The sequence below is a fragment of the Excalfactoria chinensis genome, chromosome 2 (assembly GCF_039878825.1).
Source record: "Excalfactoria chinensis isolate bCotChi1 chromosome 2, bCotChi1.hap2, whole genome shotgun sequence".
NCBI classification, from domain to species: domain Eukaryota; kingdom Metazoa; phylum Chordata; class Aves; order Galliformes; family Phasianidae; genus Excalfactoria; species Excalfactoria chinensis.
In genome coordinates, this window is record NC_092826.1 from 56,445,336 (window position 1) to 56,471,192 (window position 25,857).

Below are 25,857 nucleotides of genomic sequence, written 5' to 3' on the forward strand. Positions count from 1 at the left end.
GTCAGCTCCAATTCTACTCATCATTGATTGTTCTTCGTGTCAGTTAAAAGAATTAATTAAAAGCAAAGCCCCCCCGCCATTCGAGTGTAAGAAAATAACATAAGGAAAAGCGTTCCTGGAAATCATCTGAGGATGATCTCCCTGTGCTTGAAAGCCAGCTTTCACTGCATCTGCAGCAGTAGCTCAGCGCAAGCAGCCCGTGCCTTCCTGAATCACGCCGACATTTCGCAGTGCTGTGGGGAGTAATGCAGCAGACTTTGTGCTGCGGTGTTCTCTCTCCCTATAGCAGGAGATATACTAAAAGATACGGTCTTGTGAGATGCGATAAAACTAGCAGGATGCAGAATGGACTGTGGGATTACTGCTGGTAGCAGTCAGGCTGCTCCTCTAACTCCACAACCATAAGCAGGCAACTACTGTAAGGTTGCCCATGTGTGTTGGGTAGAGTTGTAATTTCTCAGCAGGGATCACAAAAGGTAATGAAGCCATCTTGCACTTTTGCCAGTGTTAATGGTAAGAGCTGGGGATTCAGCAGCCCTCAGTGGCAATGTGAGTTGCTGTCCCTTACTGACCAGAGGTCACCCTTGGATGAGCCCAGCAGTGAGATCCGAAAGCAGCTGAGTGAGCCAGCCCTGATGTAACGACATGTGACTCTGGTGGGAGTCATTTGGCAAAGATCCATGATGAGCACTGACCTAAAGCTGTATGTCAGGTGTAAGCAGGAGAGTGACCTGATTTCATAGACCGTGGAAGCAAAGAACATAAAAACCTCCCCCTTGTCGGGAGTGTAGCAGTGTTTAATCCAAAACCACCCTTAGAGTGCTGCTTTCTCCTCTCGCTTTGCACCACTACTTCTGTTTACAGCCCTCATTTCTTTGCATGCACAAGAAACTAAATGCACCGAGCTCTGTGTAGGACGGTGTGGGTAAGTGCTGGGCGACTCTAGGGGTTGTTGGGTTTGCTCCAGCCAAGACAAACCAACCACTGCCATACTCAGTATCCCCTCCGGGTTCACTCTAACATAAGCAGGCGTGAGATAAATTAAACAAGCCAGGCAGGCTTTTCATCCCTGAAAGTAAAACATCGCTGTTGTCAAACCCTTTCAGCCGCTAATGAGATGCAAACACTTTGCCGCTTCTCTTTAAATACTTGGGATTAGGGAGACTTAAAATGCCTTCCATGTTTACATGACAGTCCTGTTTCCAGGAGTGTCTTAATGGCACACTGCCCATTAACATATTGTCGAAGATACACTGCTGCACAGTTTAGGGCAGAACTGTCCTTAAAGCCGGACATTTTTGTCCCAGGTGTGAGCAGTGAAGCAATCAATTTATTTGATCTTTTCAACACTTCACAAGCGTGCCTGTTCCCAAAGCATTGCCATAGAAGTCCTGTGTTACTTCATTTGTACTTGGCCACGGTGTACAGCTGAAGTTCTTCCCTGGAACATCAAACAATGGAACACTGTCCATGCACAGCCCAGCGAGGCCGTGTATTCTGATGGCACTGCCGTTCCTTGGCTTCAGCTCATCTGAACTCACAACTCGAATCTTACACTAGACAAGAGCTGACGTAGATGACCTCAATTATTTGTTTTAATTGAAAGTTACAGTAGAGGTTGGTATTTTACTGATGGCAATCTTTTCAAGTCTTCTGTGAAGAAAGGCTTGAGGGAGTTGGGCTTGTTCAGTCTGGAGAAGGCTCCAAGAGGACCTCATTGTGGCCTTATGGTATTTAAAGAAGAGCTTTTAAGCAGGAAGGAGAGGGACTTTTTACATCGTCTGACAGTGACAGTTCAAGGGAGAACAATGAAAAACTAAAAGAAAAGAGGCTCAGAACCGATATTAGGATGAAATAGCGCCTGTTGCTTGAGAAGCCTGTTCCAACACCTACTGCTATTAATGCTGGAGAACAACCCCAAGCTCATATAGTTTACTGCTACAGACACGGCCAGTGCAAACCTGATGAAACTCTTGAGTATACAGTAAGTAGAGCTAGTTGAGTTCAATTAGGTAAATTTCAACTGGAGTAAATACTAAGAAAAGAAATCTCGAGTTTCAAACACCATACGCTGCGGCCTTGCTACCAGTTACCATTCAAGTCTTTGCAGATACAGAGACATGAAAGATAAGCTGGATTAAACAGTTCTGACGGCATTTATACTGCTGAACTACAAGGCAATTATCTGGCGGAACTTTTCATCGCATAAATGAAGGCTGCATGCATCTCAGGACAGGCCCACTTTTCCATGTTGTGCTGTTTCAAGAAGAAACACACCGGGACCATCACAAGCCAATGAAAATTTCCCAGGCATGGAACCGCACTCTGTCCTCCACTGCCCTCCTGCTCTTTCCTCGTTCTGTTCTCTGTTGAGGCTTCTGCATTTTCCAATTCACATAACAACAACAATGGGCACGGGCTGCCATTCTGCGTGCAGGAAAACAAGAATGCAACGACTCTATCCTTAAAGAGAACATCGGGCAGCTTCTGCTTGCAGCGTAGGGCACGGAAGCCAAATCCGCTGCAAGCCCTTCCAACCTGGTTGTGCCTGCAGCAAGGCTCTGTGGTCCCACTGCTCTATGACCGCAAAGAAAGCAAAACCTTGGCTTTGCTAGCAGGCTTTTAAGCTGATTATTCCCTTAGCCATGGCATCAGCTGGTCTTACCATTTTTAATATGGCCTCGGTTTGGTTCTATGTAGCACAGATGATTTAATGAGTGTTTCCAGCCCTTGGGTTCATTAATCTAAACGTCTGATAAAGCGAGCAGTCCCCTTTGCTCACTTTGGCAGATGTCTATTCTTATTAAAAAGATGCGTTTATCTAATAGATGTGGCCTGCGAGCGTTACGCTGAATTCAGGAAAATGCCTCATGCTTCAAAGAGCACCTCACAGCCAATTGCTCCCCAGCTCACAGTCTGCCCTGTGCAAAAACCCAGGTCCTTCTCTGAACCAACCAAATGGCATTTTGCGGATGTACTGATCGAGACAAGGAAAGGGCATTCATTCATGCAGGGCTTGACACATCACACACTTGGCTGAGCAGCAGTATTTTTTCAGCAGCTCCATCACCCACAAGCACGCCTGTACATTTGGGATGGCTTCTGTTACCATAACCCAATGATGCTTCCAGTGATGGGCAGAGAAGGTGCCTCTGCACCAAGGGCGATGTCCTGGCCAAAGACCGCTTGCTGGGATGTCACTGCACAAAGGTGCAGTAGATGCCCCCACAATTACAGTTTTAAGCCCAAACATGTTTAACTTAGAGACAAACAGTGGAGGTTAAGTTACTTAATTAAGGGAAAAGTCTTTCCCCTACTGCCAAACAGCCAGAAAATGCCCATGTAGCAAAGCTACATCCCCCTTCCCACCTGCCTGCCCCAGGCTGTACCAAGGGCCTGAGCCCCACGCATTCCCATGCATCAGCTCCACAGACCACATCTTCCCTCTGTGCTGCTTCAGTCTTCCAGCAGGGGTAAGTGAAATCTAACTGAAGGAAGAGGCACTGGGGGGACAGAACAATCAGTGAGGGCTGCTCAGAGGTATTTCAGAGGGAAAGACAGCAGCAGTACTTAGCCTTACCCCATCTACCCAAGTGCAAACCTCCCACGGGGATTTGCAGGTGCTTATTTGCCTATCTGCCTCCAACACTGTAAATAGGTTCAGTGATACGACAAGAAGCAATGACCTCAAGTTGTGCCATGGGAGGTTCAGGTTGGGCATTAGGAAAAATTCCTTCTCAGAAAGAGCAGTGAGGCAGTGGCACAGGCTGCCCAGGGAGGTGGCGGGGTCACTGTCCCTGGAGGTGTTCAAGGAATGTGTGTATGAGGCAATGAGGAATGTGGTCAGTGGGCATGGTGGGGGTGGGCTGGTAGTTGGATTAGATGATCTTAGTGATCCTTTCCAACCAGAATGATTCTATGATTCTATTCCTTTTGTCAGCTTGAACAGGAATGGCTAAATATGAATAGGTAGGGTTGGTGGAGGCTGACCTTCTGTGGGCATGAAGGCAAGCTGCAACAATACATGGCAGAAAAGATGAACTCACCACTTCAGGGACAACTACGTAGGTTTTCTCTGCTGTAACTCCTCAAGCCTCTCTGGGGTTGATGGATAGCTTGAAGTTTTCCCATCAGTGCTATTTTTAGGACAAAACCAAGTCTGCCCGATCTCTGGGTGTTGCAGCTCAGCGTCTGTGTCGTGTGGGGTTTTGTTGAATTAAAGACTAAAAGTGCCTTGGAGAAGTGATTATCTGAAATCAATCGGTGGCTGGAGGCCCACCAGCAGCTGCCTGACCCTGGTGGTTGCAGCACATCGGGTGCTTGGGGCTGGCAGAGCAGGCATTCAGCAGCAAGGCTGAGGCTTTAAAAGGGCTGGGAGAAGGCATGTGTTATTGTGGCTGTTCCTTGGGTTGCGCTGCTTCCAGGGAACTGTCAGCTTCAATTTGTGCCTCCCATTGAGGAGAAGAAAGATTCTCCCATACTTCGGGGCTAATCTGTCATTTCTTTTGTACTTGGCGGGGGTAAGAATGAGAGGATCCCCTTGTAACGTGAAAACGGAGCAGAAACAGGCAAATTTAAAGAGAAATAAATAAATAAATAAGCAGCTCTTGCGTCACACTCGGAGGACTTGCTCCTTGCAGAGGCCACCGCGTGCAGAGCCTGGATACAAAGAGCGAGGCGAGGTCGGTGCTTGCAGCTGCCAAAAAAGCAACTGCTGTGCACCGAGGGACCGGCTCTGCTCCGGGGCAGCGCGTCCTGGGGCTGCTCGCTGAGCAGGGCTGCAGTAAAACCAGAGCAGCGCAGGGCACTGCGTGCAGCACGCGAGTGGGGAGCACCACACTCAGCCCTCCCTGAGGCACAGCTGCGCAGGGAGGAGCTGGTGCATCCCTTTGGCCTTTATCGTTTCCAAAATCTGTGCACGGGCTGCCTGTCCCCCCGCTGCACGTAGCGCTGGGACAGAAGCAGAACAGCCAGCCCTTTTTTGGAAGCGGCAAACGCTGCCTCTTGCTTTCTCTGCTGCTTCTCTGCTTGAGAGTCACCTGGCTTCTGGCTGGGCTCTGGAAGAACCACACTGAAGAAGGCAGCTCTGGGGGTTAGTGGGTGCACTGTGGTGGGGTTCGGGGTATGCTTTGTGCAGCTGTCACCCCGAGTGTTTGCTCTGCGGTAAAATAGGACAGAGTTGATAAAATATCACAGAATCATAGAATAACTGAAGTTGGAAGGAACCCACAAGGTTCACTGAGTCCAACTCCAAATCCTGGCTCTATACAGGACCATCTGAAATCCAAACCTTGTGTCTTAGAGCGGTGTCTAAATGCTCCTTGAACTCCGGCACTCAGGGCCGTGCCCACAGCCCTGAGCAACCCGTTCCATGCCCACCGCCCTCTGGTGCAGACCTTGCCCCTCACCCCCAGCCGCCCCTCCCCTGGCACAGCTCCATGCTCACAACTCCCTCAGGTCCCGTCACTGTCACAGCGAGCAGAGCTCAGTGATTTCATACAGCTGAACGAAATGGCTGCGCGCCTTGAGAGCACAGAGAGGCAGAGCACCCTTCTCACATAGAGATGCCAGGCACCCCTCCTGCACAAACCACAGATTTCTCCCATTACAACGTTCATTCTGTTACAGAGCAGCCCGAAGCCATAACTGTGTAGTTATTCCAGAGAGCAGTAAGGAGATATGGAAAAGCAAACTGCTCTGTTCCTTACGCAGGAACCTGAAAATGCATTCCACCTGTTGCTCCTCGAAAGGCAAACCGAAACAAACCAAACTCCCTCATCCTTCCAAGGAAGAGCTGCTCGGATGCTGACATTTAAAGCAAGGTTATGGATGCTGGGATTTTCAGAGTCCACCCAGAGCAAGTGCTTGCTGTGCTAACGAGCAGCACAGGCACCATCTTAAGTGACTATCCAAGAGGTTTAGTCAGTGACTATAAAACTATTATATTTATGGAAGAAAAGGTGGATGTGGTGCCTTGGGACTCACAGTGCTCCATATATACCCACCTGTGCCTACTGAGGTGTGGAAGCTGTCTGGGATGGTTTGTGCCACTGTGGCTATAGTGGACATAAGTCACCAGCCTGTCCACAGCAACCTGGACCACATTACATCTCTTCCTGCCGTGTGACAAGCAAATGAAAGGGAACACCCCAGAGAAAGAAGGGCAGGCAGCACCCGAATCTCACCCCTTCCTCCACCCCCACTGGGGTATGCCCCTGCCTTTTATTGATTCAGAAGAGCGTGATGTTAGTGAAACCTAATTAACTGCTGGGGAATATGAGGGTAATGCTGCAGCTTGGGAGCACTCCTGCCCTGGGCTCCAGCTATGTGACAGCATCGGAGCACAGTCACGAAGGTGAGCAGCACAGCGGTGCTCACGGCCAGATGAGTGGGAGCAGAGATAGGGCTGGGAACACATCAGGCTCCTGACAGGAGGGGATGGATGAAAGGGCGTGCAGGAGGAACGGCCACACACGCACACAGACGCACACGCACCGTTTCCAGAAAGCTTTGCAGAACTTTGAATGAGGGGCAGCGGGGTGCCCGGCTGCCCAGCAGTGGGAAGGTCGGTCCCAGGATCAGGGCGACCTTTTGTAACCGGGGCAAACCTGGGAGCAGCGCCAGGCTGTGATGTGTTTGCATCAGCCCTTGGGAATGAGCCAGAGACCAAAAGGAGAACTTAAGAGGGTCTGAGCTCTCCTCAGCCGTAATACCATGGAAGCTCACTGGAAATAGAAAGACAGCAACCGAGGAAACGCCGAGACTCTATTTTAGGACGGAACCAAGGCAGTGCACTTCTTGATAATACGACGGCAGCCCCCCGCGCGGCTCTCCTTAGCCCTCTACGGGCACCCCGAGGATTTCACCCCATTTGCACGGCGAAACCCGCAGACGCCCGCTCCCCTCCTCAGTCGCTCACCCCGCGCCCCCTCCGGCCCCGCAGCCCCGGCCTCGGCTCGTCTCGGCGAAGCTCCGAGGATCCCGGCTCTCGACCCCGGGTACCTGCAGCTGTCGCCGGTTCCCCGAGGCTCACAGCGCACCCCGGGTTATGGTTTGCCCGCTGCCTCCGTAGCCCCGGGCTCCTCGGGCACAGCGGCGCTCCATCCTCAGAAAAAATCACGCTAATAATTTCAAGATTTGTTCTTGATGTTGTTTTTAAAGAGGAGGGCTTCAAGCTGCCTCTGTTCGCACCGTCCGCTGCTCTGGCAGCCAGCGCAGCCGCCGCCGGCTTTTCCTCGCCGAGCTACGGGAGGAGGAGGAAGAGGAGGAGGAGGCGCGGCGCTGCCCGCCCCCGCCGCGGTGAGGGCGGTGCGGGATCCCGGCGCGTTCCCAGCGTCGCTCCCGCAGCTGTGCGCCTGTTTCTGGGAGGGCTGTGCGGCCCCGGGGGCGAGCCCCGCACTTTTGACTTGCCCCATTGTATCTTAATGGTGTCTAGCAAGAGGAGAGGGACAAGGAGTGGTCTCCTGCCCTCTCGCTGTCCCGTCTGCAGCTGGCAATAATGTCCAAAAATGGAGTGTTAGAAGGGCAGGAGGCAGCAGCTCAAGGTGTTACAGAGGGAAGAACGTACCGATGAACAGAAGTGAGAGTTTTTCCTTTCAGCACTCTGTGCTGCATCTCAGCGAGAAAAATATAGGAATGCTGCATGGTCAGAGATTGTAGGGTATTGCAATCATAGGACCATAGAACCATAGAATCACCCAGGATGGAAAAGACCACTGAGACCATCTAGTCCAGCCACCAGCTCACCTCCACCATGCCCACTGACCTCAGTGCCGCATCCACACGGGTTCTTGAACACCTCCAGGGATGCTGACCCCACCACCTCCCTTGGGCAGCCTGTGCCGCTATAGCACCTCTCTTTTGGAGAAGAAATTCTTCCTAATACCCAAACCAAATATTATAGTCTTCCGTCTAAAATAGTCCAACTTGCTATCTCCGCAGAGATAAGGTTCTGAAGTGCTGGCCTTTGGATTTCATACATTCTCTTCCATAGCTCCTTTTATACAGGGTTTTACTTCAGCCATCACCCAACAGCAGCACCCGACACCTATTCCCTATTTGCCATAGGATTTGCTATCCCTCCTCCAACAGTTCAAGCCGTTGCAGAGCCCTTCACCAAGCTCTTTCCATTTCTCTGAATAGGTATTGATCCAACACCTTCTTGGACTGACTTCAAGCAAAACTCAAACCTAGACCTTGTGTAGATGCAACTTAACACCTCATTAACATCTTTACTTGTTTTTAGTATTGAATGCAAGTGGAAGAGGAAGAGGGAGAAGGACTGGGGGACCCCTGGCAAGGCTGTGGGCTTGGTAAATTGGCACAGTTTGGGTGGTGGCTCAAGAAGACCCTATTGGTACTCTCCCTTATGCCTGGATCCTTCCCCACTTAGGTCACATTCACCCTTCCAAATGTCAATGATGTGTGTGGAGCATGCAGGGTGATATTGTGTGAAGAAGATTATGAAATGGCAACAAAATCACCATCCCTGGATGTGTTTAAGAGCCGTTTGGATGTGATACTCAGGGATATGATTTAGCAGAGGGTTTTCAGAGATAGGGTACTGGTTAGGCTGCGGTTGGACTTGATGATCTTCAAGGTCTTTTCCAACCTGGGTAATTCTATGATTCTATGATAAAAATAAGAGTTTGGGTTCCACAAAGCATTGTGCTCAGAGGAAAAATAAAACCTCACCAAATATAAAAAAAATCCCAGCTGCCAACTCCAGCTGACCTACAATCTTAAGTAGTTTCCAGCAGTACTAATGAACTTGTGGTATTTATATCGTATGCTGAAAATAAACAGCACCCTGAAGCCTTCAGAAGTAGAAACAACGGAAAAGGACTCCAGACTCTCTAAAAGCACGTGTGCTGGGGGAGAAGCAGAGAGGCTGCCACTGGCACCGTGGTGCTGCTGTAGGGTCCGGGGCATGTTTTTAGGGTCATCCCTGCAGGTCTCTGCCTGGCTCATCTCTGTGTGCTCCACGTGGGATGTGAATGGGGAAGGCATGGAGGAGAAGTCGCTTTCTGGAACAAAGCAGCTGCGTGTTTCGAGCTGTGGAATGTCAGGGGAAGAGGAGAGGGAATATTTGTGGCAATGCTGAAAGCTATAAATGTCTCATCATGCATACTTAATATGCTTTTGAGTCCATTTCAGCCTGTTAGGGGGTGGCAGCTCTCACTGTGGAAGTCTAGTTAATTTGTTATAGGTTTTCAGTGCTGTCAGCTAATTGCAGCATCTGACTACAACCTTGTGCCTCCCACAGTAGTTCCTGGCAATTACTCTGTGTGCCCCATGTTGCAAACTCCCTCTGGCCTCATCAGCCTTCTCTTCCAGAAGATTTTTTGAACCTAAGGTTGCAGATGTAAATGCCTCCTTCATTTGCAGCCTGCTCTTTCAAGGAAATGTTCTCCGTCCTATGCAAATACATGCGCTGAGGGATGTGGGAACTGTTTCTCTTGGTTTCTCAATACTGTTTTGCATAGCAAACATGGAAGTCTAATTCCCTCCTGTCACCTCTAGCCCTACATGTGTTCCCATTTCCCTGCTCTCAGGGTTGCTGCTTGGTTTGAGGATGCTCTAGATAAAATCTTTGCTCCACACAGTCCTTCCTAGCACACATTCACCATGACACACATGCTTTTGAAAGGATCGGGTCAGTCATTCCACGTGTGTCTTGTTTTGCTAATTCAGTGGAAAATGCCAGAGAGCTCTGCTTCCCTCCGTCATTAGGCCGGACCCAAAGCTGCCATTGTATTGTGGCCATGGTCATGCTACTACCCCTATAAATTATTCACTGGATTGCACTGTAATCTGCTGTTATGTTAAAAATAGGTCAACACAAACGTCCTCGGTGCAATTTCCAAGTGACAACAGCAAAACCGATTCTGGCTTTATCTCTACAAGAGAGAGTGACCTCTGCAAAACAGCAATTGCCAGTTGTGCTGCACTTACATATCCCTGCTGGGCTTCTGTGCACCTTTACAAGCAACACTTCCAGCCACAGCCACGCTGTACTTGAGAGATCTAAGCCTGAGTTCTTCAATTACCTGCTAGGCTTCACAGGAGCATTCTGCTTTCTATTAGCCTTTGCTCTCAGGCCAGAGAGCAAATCATGCTTACCAGGGGAGAGATTAGAGCACGCCTAAATGCTATGCTACTCCCAGACACCTGGAAGGCTTCTTGGAAGGCCCAAGCAGGATTTTCTGGCTGATACATATCATAGAATCACAGAATGGTTTGGGTTGGAAGGAACCCCAAAGCCCACCCAGCCCCACCCTGTGCCATGGGCAGGGCTGCCCCCCACCAGCTCAGCTGCCCAGGGCCCCATCCAACCTGGCCTTGAGAACCTCCAGGGATGGGGCACCACAGCTTCTATGGGCAGCTGTGCCAGCACCTCATCACCCTCTGAGGAAAGATCTCCCATTTTTGAGTTTAAAACCACTGCCCCTTGGCTTGTCACTACACTTTCCAATAAGGAATCCTTCCTTGTCTCTTCAGTAGTCCCCGTTAAGTGCAGCAGAGCAAAGCAGTCACCTTCAGGCCCACTACCACTGTCCTTTACAGAAATGTGGAAAGATGGAGGCTTGTGGGGAACCTGTCCCCCCATCAAATTCTCTGAGGGAGGACCCTTTGAGGATTGCAGTGAGAGTGTGGGATATCTTTGTACCTTCTCTGTTGTACCACAGGGACACGTGTCTGCCATGCAGATAGACATCTCAGTCCCGGCTGACTTCAGACACCTGGACTCTGGGGGCTGGGGCTGGCAGACACCTCAGTGACAGTGCTCAGCACAGAGTGCAGACGGCAATTTGCATGGATGTCTCTCATCAGCACATTTGTGTCAGCGAGAGGCTCGAGGAAGTGGCCACAAGACGGTGGCCTGGGGCTTTGGATGTCTGAGGTAGATTAGGCCTGCCCCAGCCCTCATGGAAGACTATTTGTACGTTTTTTTTTCCTATTGTAACTCCTCGCTTTGTTTCCATGGAAGTCTCCATACCCTTTGGTGTGGGAGAGAGGTGCATTTTCACCTCCTGGACAGACATCCCCCACATTCCCATATTTCCACCTTCTCTGTCAGATGGGGCTGCTTGGTACATCTGGCCTGTATTCACTGCCCTCCTGTGGCACTTGTTGCTTGCCTTCTGCAGCCTGTTGGAACTCGCTTGTTTTTCTGCTCACACCCTTTAACCACTGTGCAACCATTTCCCCCCCTGTACTTCCCGTCACTGTGTGGCTGCTCCACCCTCAGGTTCCCCATTTTACTTTCTTCTTCACGTCGCTTTTGCAGCTCTCACGGCACTTTATGGGAAATAAAAAGGTCACTTCAGCTGATGCTCTGCAGTGGTTCAGGAACAGATTCAGTCTCCCAGGACCTCTGGCCAGATGCTGGGTCTGGGGAATGACTGACATGTACATAAGGCAGTGGATGTACCTTGTGGCAGTGGACATGTTAACAAGCCTACACCCTACCAGCCCTCAGATACCTGTCCTAGGGAAGCAGGAGGAAGGAGCCACTGACTATACTGTATTTCCTCCCAGAACCATCTCCCTTTGGGGTCAAGTCAGTGGGCAGCAGCCCCGCTCCCAGGCAGGTTTCGGTGGCCATGGCATGGAGCAGAGGGGTTGGAGGGAGCAGTACATTCCAGTTCCTCAGCCTGCTTAGCAACCAGGGTGGGCTTAGTTGCTCTTGTGCGCGCCGAGTGTGTGGATGGCATGTCTATTGCTGCAGCTCTACCCTAAGCTTTGTCCCTTGTTGTTTTTAAAACGTGTTCCTTGTTTGCTAATTTAAGTTGCACGGAGATCTGCTGGAAATTCATTTTGCTTTCCTGAACAGCTGAAAGTCAGCAAAGCAATGCAGTGATCAAAGCCACTGTAGTGATCAGAGAGTTAAAGTGTCAGTGATGGTGTCAGTCTGCTTTTTGGGAGCATGGCTGTCAGACAGCCTCCTCTGCACTGAACTGAGCCCTTGCTGCTGGATGGCCTCAAAACTTGGTTCCCACATTGCCCGGAGGGGTGAGGAGAGTGGGGGGCTCCTTTGGGGAACAAAGTGTGGACCCACAGGTCAGGTGCCCCCTCAGAGTGCCCTATCAGACTGTCTCCAGGACAGGATTAATCCCTGTGAACGGAAGTCTTCCTGCTGGGATCATCTTGAATCTTTAAGCCCTCTCTTGGCTTTTTCCTGCTTCTTGGTTCCTGGGTACTGCCTGCCCCAATCCTTACCATGTGTTCCTGCAGCAGGCTGAGCTCCTGCTATGTTTGCGTGTTTCTTTGGGATGGATAACAATGTCTACTTCCAAAACCTGCTGGTTTCAGCAGGACTGCACTTGTAATGTGGGCCCAGCCACATCCAGACTGCCTGGAACTGTCTGGGCCAGCCCTATCCATGTCCACTTCATGTCACCAACAGGGCACCAGGCCTGGAAGGTCACAAAGCACAGTTGTTATATGGGATGAGGTACAGTGGGGTTGGAAGGGACCTCTGGAGATCATCAGGTCCAACTCCATTTTAAAAGAGGTTCCTAATAAGACGGTTTCATTACAGAAACCTAAGAGGAGTCCTTGGTACAAAGGCTTTGGGCAGTTTCCATCCTCAGCATAAAACAGGCTGCAGATTTCTTCCGGCCAGACAGCAGCATGTTGACCCACAATGGGTCCGCAGTGCGAGATAGCTCCAAGAAACCCCACAGCCCTCTTCCTCATTGCCGCATATTTCTGTGGCTTAAATATAGCAGATACAAAACAAGTGCAGCGCACATGAAATGCCATTCGGGGGAGCGCGCTGAACATGCTGCTTGAGTAACATAAGGAGCCCAAAGAGCATTTGCCAAATATTTAGGCTGAGATGCCAAAGAAGAGAGGGGTTCTCTGTGCTGACCAGGCCCTCAGGCTGGTGCTGTGAGCATCTCTAAGCGGTATCTCTTGGGGAGGAGGCAGGCTGCCTGTGATCCAGCCAGCCCTGCAGCTGCAGGAACTGCCTTCCCAGAGTTGTGACATGGCAATGCAGTGGGATTACACGACACCAGGGAAACGAGGCCAGTTTTTGAATGTGTGACCCTGGTAGTATATTCAGCACAGTGCTTTTTTGAAGCAATTAATGACAACAGATTAGCACCAATCAGTGGCTGGTGTTGCTGATTAAGCTAACTCTTCTTTGGCTTGTGGCCGGCAGCAGGAATAGAAAGGGCAGGAAGCTCCCCAGAGCAGCAGGAAAGGCACAGCAGCTCAGGACCTTCCCAGCTGCCTGCTTTTCCATGGGAAAACTGAAAAAAAGCAATGGCCACCCAAATGCAGAGCTGTGCTCAGCCATGCTGGAGGCTCGGCTTCTTAAGCTTCATCTGCAATGGGATTCTCAGAGATGCTACCCAGCTCCAAATCCATCTCCACCCATAAAATGTTTCATGCAAGGTGCTCCTGGGAAGGAGATCTGTCAGATGCGTGTGAATGCCACATGTCGTGGCTTGATCACCAGAGCTGATATAACAAAAGCTCCCCTAACTGTTCTGTTTATAAATAAGGCAGCTCCTCCAGATGCCACCACAGAAGTCAGCAGTTTCCTAGAGGAACAGGCTGTGCTCTGCACATCATCTCCATTAAGAAACTGCAGTGAGCTCTGGTCTGCTGATTTCCGAGGCAGTAAAAGGTCTCATTTGCTTTGTGCTGCCTCTGTGAGCTCCATGGCATCACCTGGGCCCTCTCCTATTTTCTTCATTTTTTTATTCCCAAGTAAGAAAATTTAGGTTTGCCCCTAGGAAGCTGTGTGCCGAGCCGTGCTCACATGATGAAACGGGAGGTGTTGCAAGCACCTATGTGCAATGCCACTTGCACCTTGGGCAGGCACAAGCATTTAGGGAAGTTGAGGGCTTTGCTTCCCAGGACGGTCATTTCACTCAAAGTCCTGCCTCAAGGAGAGGCTTCAGTATTTGGGGCTGGGTTATTTTCATTGTCTTCTCTGTGAGGTGGATTGCTATTAATTAGAGGAAAGCTCCTTCTCAATGTTTGCCTTTCCATCTTTTAACTTTCTGAGCTCCAGACATAATTTTCAAGTTCCAGCTCTGAATTTTCCAATTCCAGGCTCCTTGCACTTAAACCAGAGTGAGCCAGCATCATCCCCTTCATCCATAAGTTACACAGCACAGGTCTTGCACTCAGCATTTCCTGGCAGTGCTGCTTCACCTGTTGCCCAGCTGTGAGGTGCAGGGGGCCCTCAGTGGCTGTGCACACAGTGGCTGCTCTTCTGCACCCTCAGCAGAAGGTCTGTCACTGCAGCTGTGCCTCCCACCCATCAGAAGGGCTGTTTTTGAGGTAACAGTTACAATAGGGTCTCCATTCAAATCATTTTACTGTTCTCAGGTGGCAGGTCGAAGGTTTGGAAATGTTGCTCCAAATTCTATGGAGCATGACAACACCCCACGCCCCACTGTGCCAGGAGGGAGAAGAAGGTGGTTGTCCCCCTCTACTCTGCCCTTGTGAAGCCCTGTCTGGAGTCCTGTGTCCAGACCTGGGACCCCCAACATGAGAAAAACATGGAGTTATTGGAGTGGGTCCAGAGGAGGGCCGCAAAGATGCTCAGAGGGCTGGAGCATCTCTCCTATGAAGACAGGCTGAGGGAGTTGGGCTTGTTCAGTCTGGAGAAGAGAAGGCCAAGAGCAACCCAAACCATTCTGAGATTCTGCAATTCTACGATGAAGTTCTACCCTCAGGAAACCATCCCGCTACCTGCATTGCAGTGCCCCAGCAACATTGCCAAGTGCTCAGTTGCTCCGTCCTATCCCCTTAACTCATGTCATCATGCTGATTTCTCTGTTTTTCTCTCATTTTCACTCACAGCCTTTACCCTCATGCTTCCTGATGGGCTGTGCTGTGGTGTCACGCCCTCAGCACACCAGCCTAGGGCCTTTGTTTTCAGCACAGAGAGGCGGAAGCGTTTCTCATGCAGCGAGCTGTGCCTTGCATCACTAAAGCGGGGAAGCTGTTTACTCTGTCAGCCCACCCCAGCCAGGCCACATTCATTTTGTGGCATTAAGAAAGGGGCTGGATGACAAAAAAGAACTTGTGTTTTACAGGGTTCTGCAAGGGGCTATCTGTCTAAAAACAGGAACCAAAAGGTGGGAAGGAAGGCAGTTTGGCTTCAGGCTTTGGTGAGATGCTGGTTTGGAGGGCCTAGAAAGTTGCCTCAGCACCAACACCTGCAGTCTCTGGCTGGCTAGTCACTTCCTTTTCTGTGAGGAATGGTTAAATGCCACTTATTTATTATCTGACCTGTTTTTTTTCCCTCGCTGCTGTTATTATTAGTGATCTAGAAACATTGCCGACAAACAGAAAGCAAACAAGCTGCCTTCGAGACACGGAGAAAGGGGAAAAAAGATCAAAGATCTTCAATTAAAATACAGGGAGACGACAAAGCAGAATGTGCCCCTGATTCCAGATATTTTTAAATTCCAGGCCTGATCATCCCTGTGGCAACACCCCATTAAAAATAGGACTCCAGCTGCTCCAGGACAGCTGTGGAATTTCCGGGGTGGTGACGAGTGTCCCACGCAGCCCCTCACTGTGGATCAGCTTGGACCTACCCACACAGCCCACAGACCCAACCCTTAACAGCAGCTGTGCAGAGCAGGGGATCCAAGCAGACAGACGGGAGCAAGAACAGCTGCTCCATTCTGTGCAGCCACCTTGCAACTCTGCCCTCATCTGGGCTGAGCAGGTCTGTTAGTGCTCTTGGAGAAATGTTCTTAAACCCAAGTTTATAGGCCAGACACCTCTTTATTAAAATCCATCTATCTGGTTCAAGTAAACACTGTTGCCTTGGTGATGAGGAATTGGGACTTTTCCTTCCTCTGCACTGCAGTGAATGTGCCACACGCCTGTGCCATTGCAGGCATGGGAGGTAGCTAGAAGGGCTCATGGGAGCTGCAGGACAACTATCTGTGGTCCCCCAGTAGTCACGCTGGCAATGCAAGACTGCTTGTCTTTGCTAAAGGCTTCCCATGTGATGGGTGCTCAGCATGTTGGGAGATAGGCATCTCAGACACAGCTCGGGCTGAAAAATAAGATAAACTATATCTCTGAGGAATACACCTGCTGAAAAGTAGCACTGCTGTGCACATGGGAACATCTTAGTGGATGCAGCTTGCTCAGGATAGCAGCAGTTTGATGTGCTCCATAGGCTGTGCAGTAGCTGGCTCTCAACAAAGAGGCATGGAAAGGAGCCTGGCCCCATGGACCATGGGCAAGCTGTGGCACCAGTCTTGTTGTGTGACTTTAGACATGGTGCCTGACAGGTACTTCTAAGGAAAGTGTAATCTCTTGTGTTGTTTTAGGGGAGAGAAAGGTTGCTTAACCTGAACTGTTGCTAAATGAGGAACGTGTCTCAACTTCGGGGAACTCTGAGTTAATCATAGAATCATAGAATGGTTTGGGTTTGAAGGGACCTTTAAGATCACCTGATTCCAACCCCCCTGCTATAGGCAGGGACACCTCCCTGTAGATCAGGTTGCTCAAAGTCCCGTCCGGCCTGGCCTTCAGTGCTTCCAAGGAGGGGAATTCACAGTGCTCTGTCAGTAAAGGTGCAACAGCCTTGCAGTGGGTCCTGATCTACTCAAGGAAGAGTGAGAAATAGTACTTGGTACTGCATGAGAGCTTGACTAAGAAACTTGAAATGATGTAGATTAATTAGGGACATGCTGGATATAGATATACATACACAGGTATGAGTAGGAGATCATCTAATTTGTCCCTGGTGTAATAGTGATGATCAGCTACATGCTGGTGTCTACATCCCTGAGATACTGGTCCCAGGAAGATCCATGAAAATATCAAAAGCCTTAAAACTCACACTTTACACAGAAACAGTCATGGACAGTGGTCTGTTTGACAGAGGTAAGAGTGGTGTGGATATAATCTGTGGGCAGATGTATGAGGCTCACACCTACAGCACAAGTAAGTTGTTTTGCTCTCCTGGGCAACAGACTCCAAAACCAAGATGTATTAACACCAAAAGTAAGATGCAGCTTTGCCAGATGTGAAAGAAAAAAAAGAGAGAGAACAAAACAAACCCGCACCCTCAGAACTATGAAGATCCCAGCTGCCAAATGGCTCCAGCTGGCCCAAAAACCCACAGCCAGTTTTTAGCTGGTACACGCTCTCTGCAGTCTGGGGTTTCAGGTGTTATAGTGATGTTGGCTCTGCTTAATGTTACCTGTGAGGTACCAGGCAGGCTGCGCCCAGCCCCCAGCCTTAGCAAGCCTCTGACAGAAATAGATTTCTTGTGTAGTTACACAGCATCAGTGTTTTAATTTCCAATTTAAACCTAAGCAAGCATGAGAGCACAGGTGCTGGCACAGCACCCTGCAGGATTAACATAGTTAGAGAAGTTCATTTGCTGAGCTCTTCTCCTCCAAACCCTAGCAGGCAGGATGGACATCTTACCCTGATAAGAAGAGCAGGTCTACCCCCAGTACGGGTGCACTTACATGGTCTTGGGAGATCAGCAGGAACACCACAAAGCACAGCAGCACCAGCAGACCCACTAGAGGTTTTGTCAGGCACACATCTGCTCCTGCACACAGGCTGGTGCTGGAGAGGTTCCTATCTTTGCTATTGCCTATGTTTTTTTTTCCCTGCACCCTGTAATTGAAACTGGCATTGCACTTTCCTATGCCAGTCCCAACCACCAAAAATTTACCTGCTAATCTGCTCAGGAGAGCAAAGAGAGGGATGAAGGGGAGACTGAATGCCGTGCCATACTAACATGGGGCTTCCAGGTCTGGGAGCCAGCATCCTGCTGTGAGCTGCATGTGGATGGAGTGGAAGATGTGGGCACCAGCCCTTAGGCTCACAGAGTGACCCAGTTTGGAAGGGACCTCATAGGATGCCTCTTGCACCCAGCAGGGTCATGGAGAGGTTCTAAGGATGTCCCTGCCCTAGAAAATCCTCTAGCTGTGCTGGATCAGCCCTGCCAGAATCAACATAGCTGGGAGGCTCAAAAGGACTTCTCAAGTGCTATATCTTTCCTGATACAAATATCAAATACATTCTTCTCCTACCCTGCTGGTTAAGAACATCAGTTACAGACTTCAGAAACAGCAGCAACACATAAATCCCGTCGCAAAAACCCACACGGAGTAGGAGCAGGTTGCTGATCATTGCAAGACGCAGTCTCACCCCTGTGTGAGGGTGAGCTGTGGGCATGCAGTTCCCAGCACAGGCTGATCTAGCCCAGGGGTGCCAGCTCCTCCAGGGGCTGTTGGGATTTTTGCCCAAATGCAAATGCTCTGACCTCTCCATTCTGCAAATCCTTTGCCCCTCTGAGCTAGAACTATGACACAGGGCAAGGAGCCGGGTCATATATACGTGAGAAATGTATCTGAGCACAGACAGTACATCACTGAAGTTGCTTTCTTTTCTGGGCTGATGCCTTTCAGTGAGGCTCGGATAACTTGATTTGGCACCATTCACTGCTAAGTTTTCCATACCAACCGCAGTTGAGCTTTGTTTAAATGAGGTTTGCTGAAGCAGTGCTGCAAGTGAGTTTAAAGGGTCACAGTCCCTGGAGCTGGTCCAGACGGCTCTTTGTGCCTCCAGCTCCCTTGGAAACTGCTTAGGGCTGGGAGATTTGCATGAGCCGTGTCCCCCAGCCTCACTCAAGTGCAAAGGGGAGCAATGAGCAAGGCACAAATTATACCCTGCGGGCCCCCTCCAGTTGTAGGGATGAGCAACTATGGCACCAACTCTACCCTGGGCTGCAGAGGCCAGAGAGGGGGAGGCTAATTTTGCAGAGATTATTAAGGTAGCCCATTGCCTGCAGCCCCTAATGCTTGAAGGGCAGCTGCACGTGTGGCACTGAATGGCAAATGTGCAGCTTTGCAGCTGTTGTAGAAAACACACTTGGTGTGTCTGCCTAGCTTTCTTCTTCTGCAATAAGCTCCTTGCTGAGGAAGCAAGCTGCTGAGCAGTGTGAAAGTTGTTTTTATTGTGTCTGGGCTTGCTTTTGTTCCCCATTCTCTCAGGGAAAGAAAAAGAAAGCCTGATTACCCTGACACTTCAGATTCAGTAAAGAACTTCAGATTTACCCAAGAAATACCACCCAAGCTAGGAACTGCCTTTAGTCTGTACAGGAGAAGGATTAGTTGAATAAAAGATGACTTTACCTTCCTCAAAGGCATCATCTTCTTCCCCAGATGCAACCGGGTCTTCTTGAATGTGCTGCATCGTGGTGAGGGTGCAGCTCAGGGCAGCAGCCAGAACTGAATGCTCATACCGGTTCCTACACTAAGAGAGGCTATTTCCTCTCGCTGGTTTCCTAAGCATGGTGGTTGCAACAGCTTCCGCTTCTGCCTTTGTGAAAGCAGACTCATTCATACAAATACTGGAAACTATTGGTGATAGGTGGATGGTTGGCTTGCAAAAAAACCACACTTGGTGTGTACATTCAGGTGATGCTCGAGCCTTGGACAGTCCCATTGCTTCATGAGGCCACTCACATGGCATTCATTTGCACACACAGCTGTGGGGGCTGAAACTGGTAGCCTGCCCCATCTCTGCTCTTAGTGTGATGGCAGCAGATCTGCACTGAGCTCTGATCACTTGGTCATGTATTCTCATGTGGCACCACACCCTTGAAACTGCGACTCCCAGCACAGTGGTGGTCACTGTAGCTTCCAGCAGACGAGTCACAACCAGAGATGAGTTCATCCCTAATTAGTGCAGGGTTTTTTTGTTTTTCTGAAAGCTCTGCCACTGGGTTTCTGCAGGGCTGAAAGACAGCTGGCATCTTAGGTGGCACACAGCTTAAACAAGCCCAGGTGGAGATGATGAGACAGAAGACAGAACAAGCCTCATTAGGGCACTTAAACTTAACTCTATCCCAGGTCTCAAAGCCATGTGCATCTCTCCTGAAGCAAATCCAGTGGCTGTACTTCTGATGATAAAGGAAGGACTAAATCCCCTTTCCAGCTTGAGTTTTCCCTGTTTTCCTGCTCCCTGGAAGGTGGTTCCTGCTCTCCCTTGCCTTCATGCTGCCTACTTGGCCAGGCTTCCTTCTGCCTCCTTTCCCAGGAGAGAAGCTGTTTTCTCAGCTGTGTATGGAAGAGGCCAAGAGCCTCCTAGGGATAAACTCTGGTGTAACTACTGTTTGTTCCAGGCAGTCAACCTCTCCCTGAGGAGCTCATGTCCCAAGTGGCCTTCTCTTGCTTGTCTTTGCTTTAACACCACACTTGTTCAAGTCCCTGTGGAGAAAATAAGGCAGTTTGGGCTAGTGGCTAAAGGAGAAGACTTGGCTCTGGCCCTGCTGGATAGGCTTGGGAATAACAGTTCTCCTTTGTAAACTTCCTCTCTTCATCCTTTTCCTTCTCCCATTTATTGATGAGATTTCTGCAGGTGGGGACCATCTCTGGCTAGGTCTGTAAGTTGAAGCCTATTGCATGTACTCCAAAGGCCTCAGTAAGGCTCTCCTGACCTCAGAGTGCTGGCAAGTAGATGAAGAAAGTGGTAAAAAGAGAAAAGCACTGCTATGGGATGTTAAGAGGAAATGGAGCGGAAGAAGGGATCAGTAAGAGAGAGGAGAGAGAGAGAGAGAAGCATTGTTGTGGAGGGAGGGGTTGGTTCCTCCCTGGGCATTCCTGAAGGGGAAAGTGCTGACCCTGAGGGGTGGTGGGACCAAGCTGTGAGAAGGCTACAGGCTGGTCACGGAAAGGAGAAGTGCAGAGGGAAGGTCAGTCACAGAGTGTACATTGCATTAAAGTGCTTCCTGGTAAGAGCTACTCCCAGCAATGGGCAGTCGCTGTTTCACTTCCTTGAAATAGCAGGAGAAACGTGAGCTTCTGAAAAGCCATTGAGCACATAGAATGGTTTGGGTTGGAAGAGACTTTAAAGTCCACCCATCCCCATCCCCTGCAATGGGCAGAGCTGCCCCCCAGCAGCTCAGCTGCCAGGGCCCCATCTAACCTGGCCTTGAGTGCCCCCAGGGATGGGACACCACAGCTTCTCTTGGCAAAGAGGAGCCTCTGAGGACTAATGAGGACCAGAATAGGCTTTGCTGATCCTCCTGAGTTTTTTGGAGCTTGATTCTGATAAATTTTAAGATTAGTGGTGCTGCTGGTGTAAATTGCTCAAACCACGCAGCCAGCCTTGCAAGAAGAAACCTGGGCAAAATACTGTGCTACAGAAATAGTGATTCTGCTGTGTTATCCTGCAACAGGAGCTCTTTTGTAAGTCGGTCATGGGAAGTGTTAGCCATTTACTGCTTCCTTCAGAAAGATGAAGGAGCAAGCCACTCTATCCTGGTTATTGTGGCAGTTCCCTTTTGTGCTGCATTTCCCCGGGAAAGTTATTTCCTCACCCACTGTTTTCAGTCGGCATCTCCGGATGCCTGTTACCTTGACAGCCCTTTTTGTTTTTAGTTTTGGGAATTAAAAGGGATCAAAAGCTGTCCTCTCTCCCAAAAACAGCTGTCACAATCATGAACGCACCAGCCGGGCTGGTGATGAATGGTAATGACTCAGCGCCCATTGCAAATGCACAAAGACGAGTCACTATGATTCGTTCCCATTTGTCCCGTTGTCTCATGATAGCAGCCTCACCTTCATCCCCACAGTACATGGTGTCCCACCAGGCCTCCAGATGACCATCGTGCCCTTCCCTTGAGTCAGGATAGCGCAGCGCAGAATACCACTAGGGTCCCTGCCCACCTTTGCATTTGGGGAGCTGTAATTTCACCCTGCTGGTTGGTGAGCCTGTGTCTCTGCTGTTCATGGATATCTCAGGTTGGATGTAAGGAAAAATTACTTCTCCGAAAGAGCGGTGAGGCAGTGGCACAGGGTGCCCAGGCAGGTGGTCAGGTCACCATCATGGGAGATGTTCAAGAAATGTGTGGATATGGAACTGAATGACGTGGTTAGTCGGCACAGTGGAGATGGGCTGATGGGTGGACTAGGTGACCTTAGCAGCCTTTTGCAGCCTTAATGATTCTGTGATTCTACCATTCTAACCATACAAAGTGGCTTCCTCCTGGCTGTATTTTGTAGCATTTCAGCCTTTTTTTCCCTCTGTACGCACAAGAAGTGCATACAGTCTTATTCTATCTGAGCTGTTTCAAACCTCAGTAACTTTACCTGCTGGCTGACAAAGCCCCACTCAACACACACGCACGGAAAAAAAAAGAACAGAAAAACAACAAAACCCATCCTGCAGTTACAGCAGAGCTCTCATGTGTGTGCTTTTCACAAAACCACATCTGATACTGCTACCAGAAAAAGCCACCACCCATGGTCTAAGAACCTGTCAACAAAGCACACTGGAGACGAGGGCAATGTCAAAAACAAGGGCAGATCAAGCAAGAGCGTGCAGCTTTTAGAACAACTCTTTCCAAATCTCTCTACCCTTAACGCTCTTCCCTTCCAACTTACTTGAAGCAATTCCCACCTCAGCAACCTGCCCTGCCATCCAGCATTGGCCGTGGGTGGCACGTGGCTCCAGCCTCCATGTGTCTGCTGTTCCAAGAGCCACATCTTTACTAGAGGAGCCTGCTGAGTCTCACTGGTGTCCTCAGGATAGTACACTGGGTCTGAGCGGGATGCATTAGTCATGTGCTAAATATGGGACAGAAATAATAATTTAGCACTTGCAAAGAGGACAGTAGTTACTTTGTGGTTAGCTTGTAGCCCAAGAAAGGGGAATTATGCTCAGTACCACATGGGAAAATTGCCCTCAGTGGTGAAGGGTTGGGTTCTTGGGCAGTATTTCTGCCATGTTGCAGGTGGTCTTCTCAAGGAAGGCTTTTGCCACACTAGGGAAAGAAAATACTCTGTGAGGTTCGCTTGCTTGTTTGTATATTCTATGACAAGTCTGAGATACGCTACTAAACCTGTGTCAGACAGTATAAGTGAGCAGAAAAAGAATTTCTGACCCAGGACAGAAACACATTGTTCTGGCATTTCATTTGCAAATGCAAGTCTAAAAGCCAAGATATTTTTACTTCATGAAAGGCGTAAGAGTGTGCCATTCGGCTGTGTTAGATGGTTTTTTTTTTAATTCATCTCTACCTTAAATTCCAAAATGTCCACAAACAGCAGGAGAGGAGGGATGACCCTTTTCTACCCTGCTGTGCTGGCGTGGAAGGGAGGGGTCTTGAACCATGCATGCCCTACCCAGACCCCACCTGCCTCAGCACCCAGCAAACAGCCAAGTCCTGCCACTGAGGGTCTGTTGGTGCCCCGTGTTGTCTTAGGGCTGTCTGGGCAGAGAAGTGGGGAGGAGAGTGCCCACAAAGGTTTCGAGTACCTGTAGAGATTCTGCTCTGGATGTTGCCTGAGTGTCAGTTCTCCTGGTAAACACCCTCCTTAGAAACATGGAGGATTGAGTTACAGCGTTGTGTCTAGTTGTTAACTCATTTGCAAGTTACAGGGACTCTGGGGACTTCAGTTATATTTAGGCAGTCTATGCCAGTGATTGATTGAGCTTAGTGTAGTTTTCTCTTCGCCAAACTCTTGAAAGTTTTTGCACTTTCTTCTTATTTATTTAATTTTTCCCCCATTTTTTAATGGGGATATTCATGTGTCCCTCATGTTGTGTACAGTGAACCCACCTCATGCCCTGGAGATCACTTACACGTGTGTGTTTAGGTGTGTCACTGCCATCCGCAGCACCACAGCACCTACTATATCCCATCAGGCTCATCAAAGATAACTTTGGCTTTCTTCTCTGTTCTCTTACCCCATTTTTTTTCACGAAGATATCACTTGGCCTATTAAAGTAAATTATTTCCTTCTCATGGCAAAACCGTATTTCAGTTCAAAGGGATTCAAAGGCAAGACAGCCTGGATGAAAGCCCTGCAGAATGAGTATAATCAGAATGAGTATAATCTGGAAGATTTTTCTCAGTAAGTAGTTCCCAGCGGTTCATTGAAAGAAAGTAAGTGGTCAAGCGTGATTTTGCAGGGCTCAGCTTTGAACCTGGTACTATTCAATGTATCCTTTAATCCTACAGACGAATGAAATGGGTATGATAACACTTGTTAGAATTTCCTGGCTTCCCGCGAGTGCACATACATTGCAGAACAGAATCAAAATGCAACCAAATCTTGACAGACTGGAGAAGTGGTCTGGAAAGAATTAAATGCAATACAAGCGAGAGAGCTGTGAAGTACGATGCTCGAGTAGGAATAATTATCCTCATAGATGGGGGCTTAAGTATCACGTTTTCAGAAAAAAAGGCTGGAGGAAACCAAATGTGAGTCGGAAACAACACATGAGAACAGCAGAAAATGTGCTAGCTGGTGTGATTGAAAACAGAGGCATGAAGTAATTCACTGTGCTCAGGGCCAGCAAGGCCTCTGCAATGGAGATGCCATTTGAGAGAGACTATTTGGTGAAAGTCTTGTGAAGAGCAACAAATCTGATCAGAAGGCTGGGAAACTGGAAATTAAGGAAAAGACAGGAGGAAATGAAATCCCTTTGTTTGATGGAGAGAAGATCAAGACAGGATATAAAAGTGGTCCTGAAGCTCTCTTGACCTCTGCGTTGCACAAGGAGTCATGAGCCCAGGCTACAGAAGATGTAATTTAGGTAGGAAACTAGCAGAAACAAGGAAGAAGCAAGTTTGAAGGAAATCTGAGAAGCAGCGAAACAGTGCTTGAGTGAGTCAGTGTTGAGTGAATCAGGGCTGCTTTAAACTTAGAAAGCATCTGTGGGGCTTTGAAGAACAGAGTAGGCAAGTAACTACTGGGAATAACACAAGAATAGTTGATTCTGCCTTAGGGAAGGGTAGTAGGAAATAGGGGGTCTCTTGAGGTTACACTCAATGCTATTGGATACAGCAGCTGTTGAATAATGCTTCATTTCTACTTGTTGGCTTTCTTAGTGACACTTAGCTGAGAACTTTGTTGTCCGGCTGCTTTAAGGGCTCAGCACATTCCAGTGGCTCTCAGTTGGCATGGAAATATCTTTGCCCTTCTCTAAGAAATCTTTTTTTTTTTTACTTTCTTTCCTTCCTCCTAGTTATTTTCACACCTATTCTTCTGTAATCCAGCAAGAAAAAGTATTTTTTCATCCTTTGATGTTTAAATCCCACGGGTTTCTTTCTGAATTATTTCAGGTTGTTTCCATGTGCTGTAGGAGAGAAGCAATCTGCACACAATATCAACATTCAGACTATCTGATGCTCTGTTTCCAGTTTCTCCAGCCATAGGCAGGAGCTGACCTTCTCAGTCAGCCTCAGTCTTCTCTACATCTTTCAGCTCCAAGCAGCAAAGTATTCATTCTGCTGCTGTGGAATGGATCTTTCTGGTGGTTCTCTACCTAGCAGATGTAAGGAATTGCTGCTGGTTTCTGTGGAACCTGGCTTAGATGCTTTCTTTCAGACTGTGTGTCACTCATACCTGCTACTGAGGTCCCAAGGGGGTCAGAGCATTTAATTCCAAAGCCAACATACAGGTGCTTTTTCCTCCCTGTGTATTGCTAGCAACCACGGTACAGTTGGCTGTGGGGCCACGTTGAAGAATGACCAAGGAACTTATCTTGGTTTTAGAAAAATATACAAACTAATGTCTCCAATGGACAGAGAAGCTCTCCTGTATTGCCTGTTCTGAATGTGAAAGTGAGGGAGAATTTTTTGTTAATTACGCACAGTTGAAATGGGGATGTCCTGTCCTGGATTTCAGCCCATTTCGTTTGAGAACTCTTTCTGAAAAATAACCCCACTTTGTGCTTGCAACCTCTTGGTACATTGGTGCCACTCTGGGATCGAGTTCTCTGAATCATTGCAACAGCAGGATTTACTTCTCTTTCTTCAGCCCTAGAATAAAAGCACAGCTGAGAACGGAACCTGCGGTAAAGGAAAGCTCACCGCAAGGCATCCCC

At 49.0% G+C, this 25,857-nt stretch overlaps 1 protein-coding gene across 2 annotated transcripts in view; it reads right to left on the reverse strand.

The window, feature by feature from the left end:
- The window catches only part of RIPOR2 (RHO family interacting cell polarization regulator 2), a 42,353-nt gene extending 35,111 nt beyond the window's left edge, over positions 1 to 7,242 (reverse strand). The window contains exon 1 of one of the 2 annotated variants that reach the window (XM_072328039.1): positions 7,003 to 7,242. The gene's annotated coding sequence lies outside the window, so the exon portion shown is untranslated. The remainder of the gene's footprint in view (positions 1 to 7,002) is intronic. The other variant, XM_072328038.1, reaches the window with a different exon arrangement.
- Between the last annotated feature and the right edge of the window lie 18,615 nt (positions 7,243 to 25,857).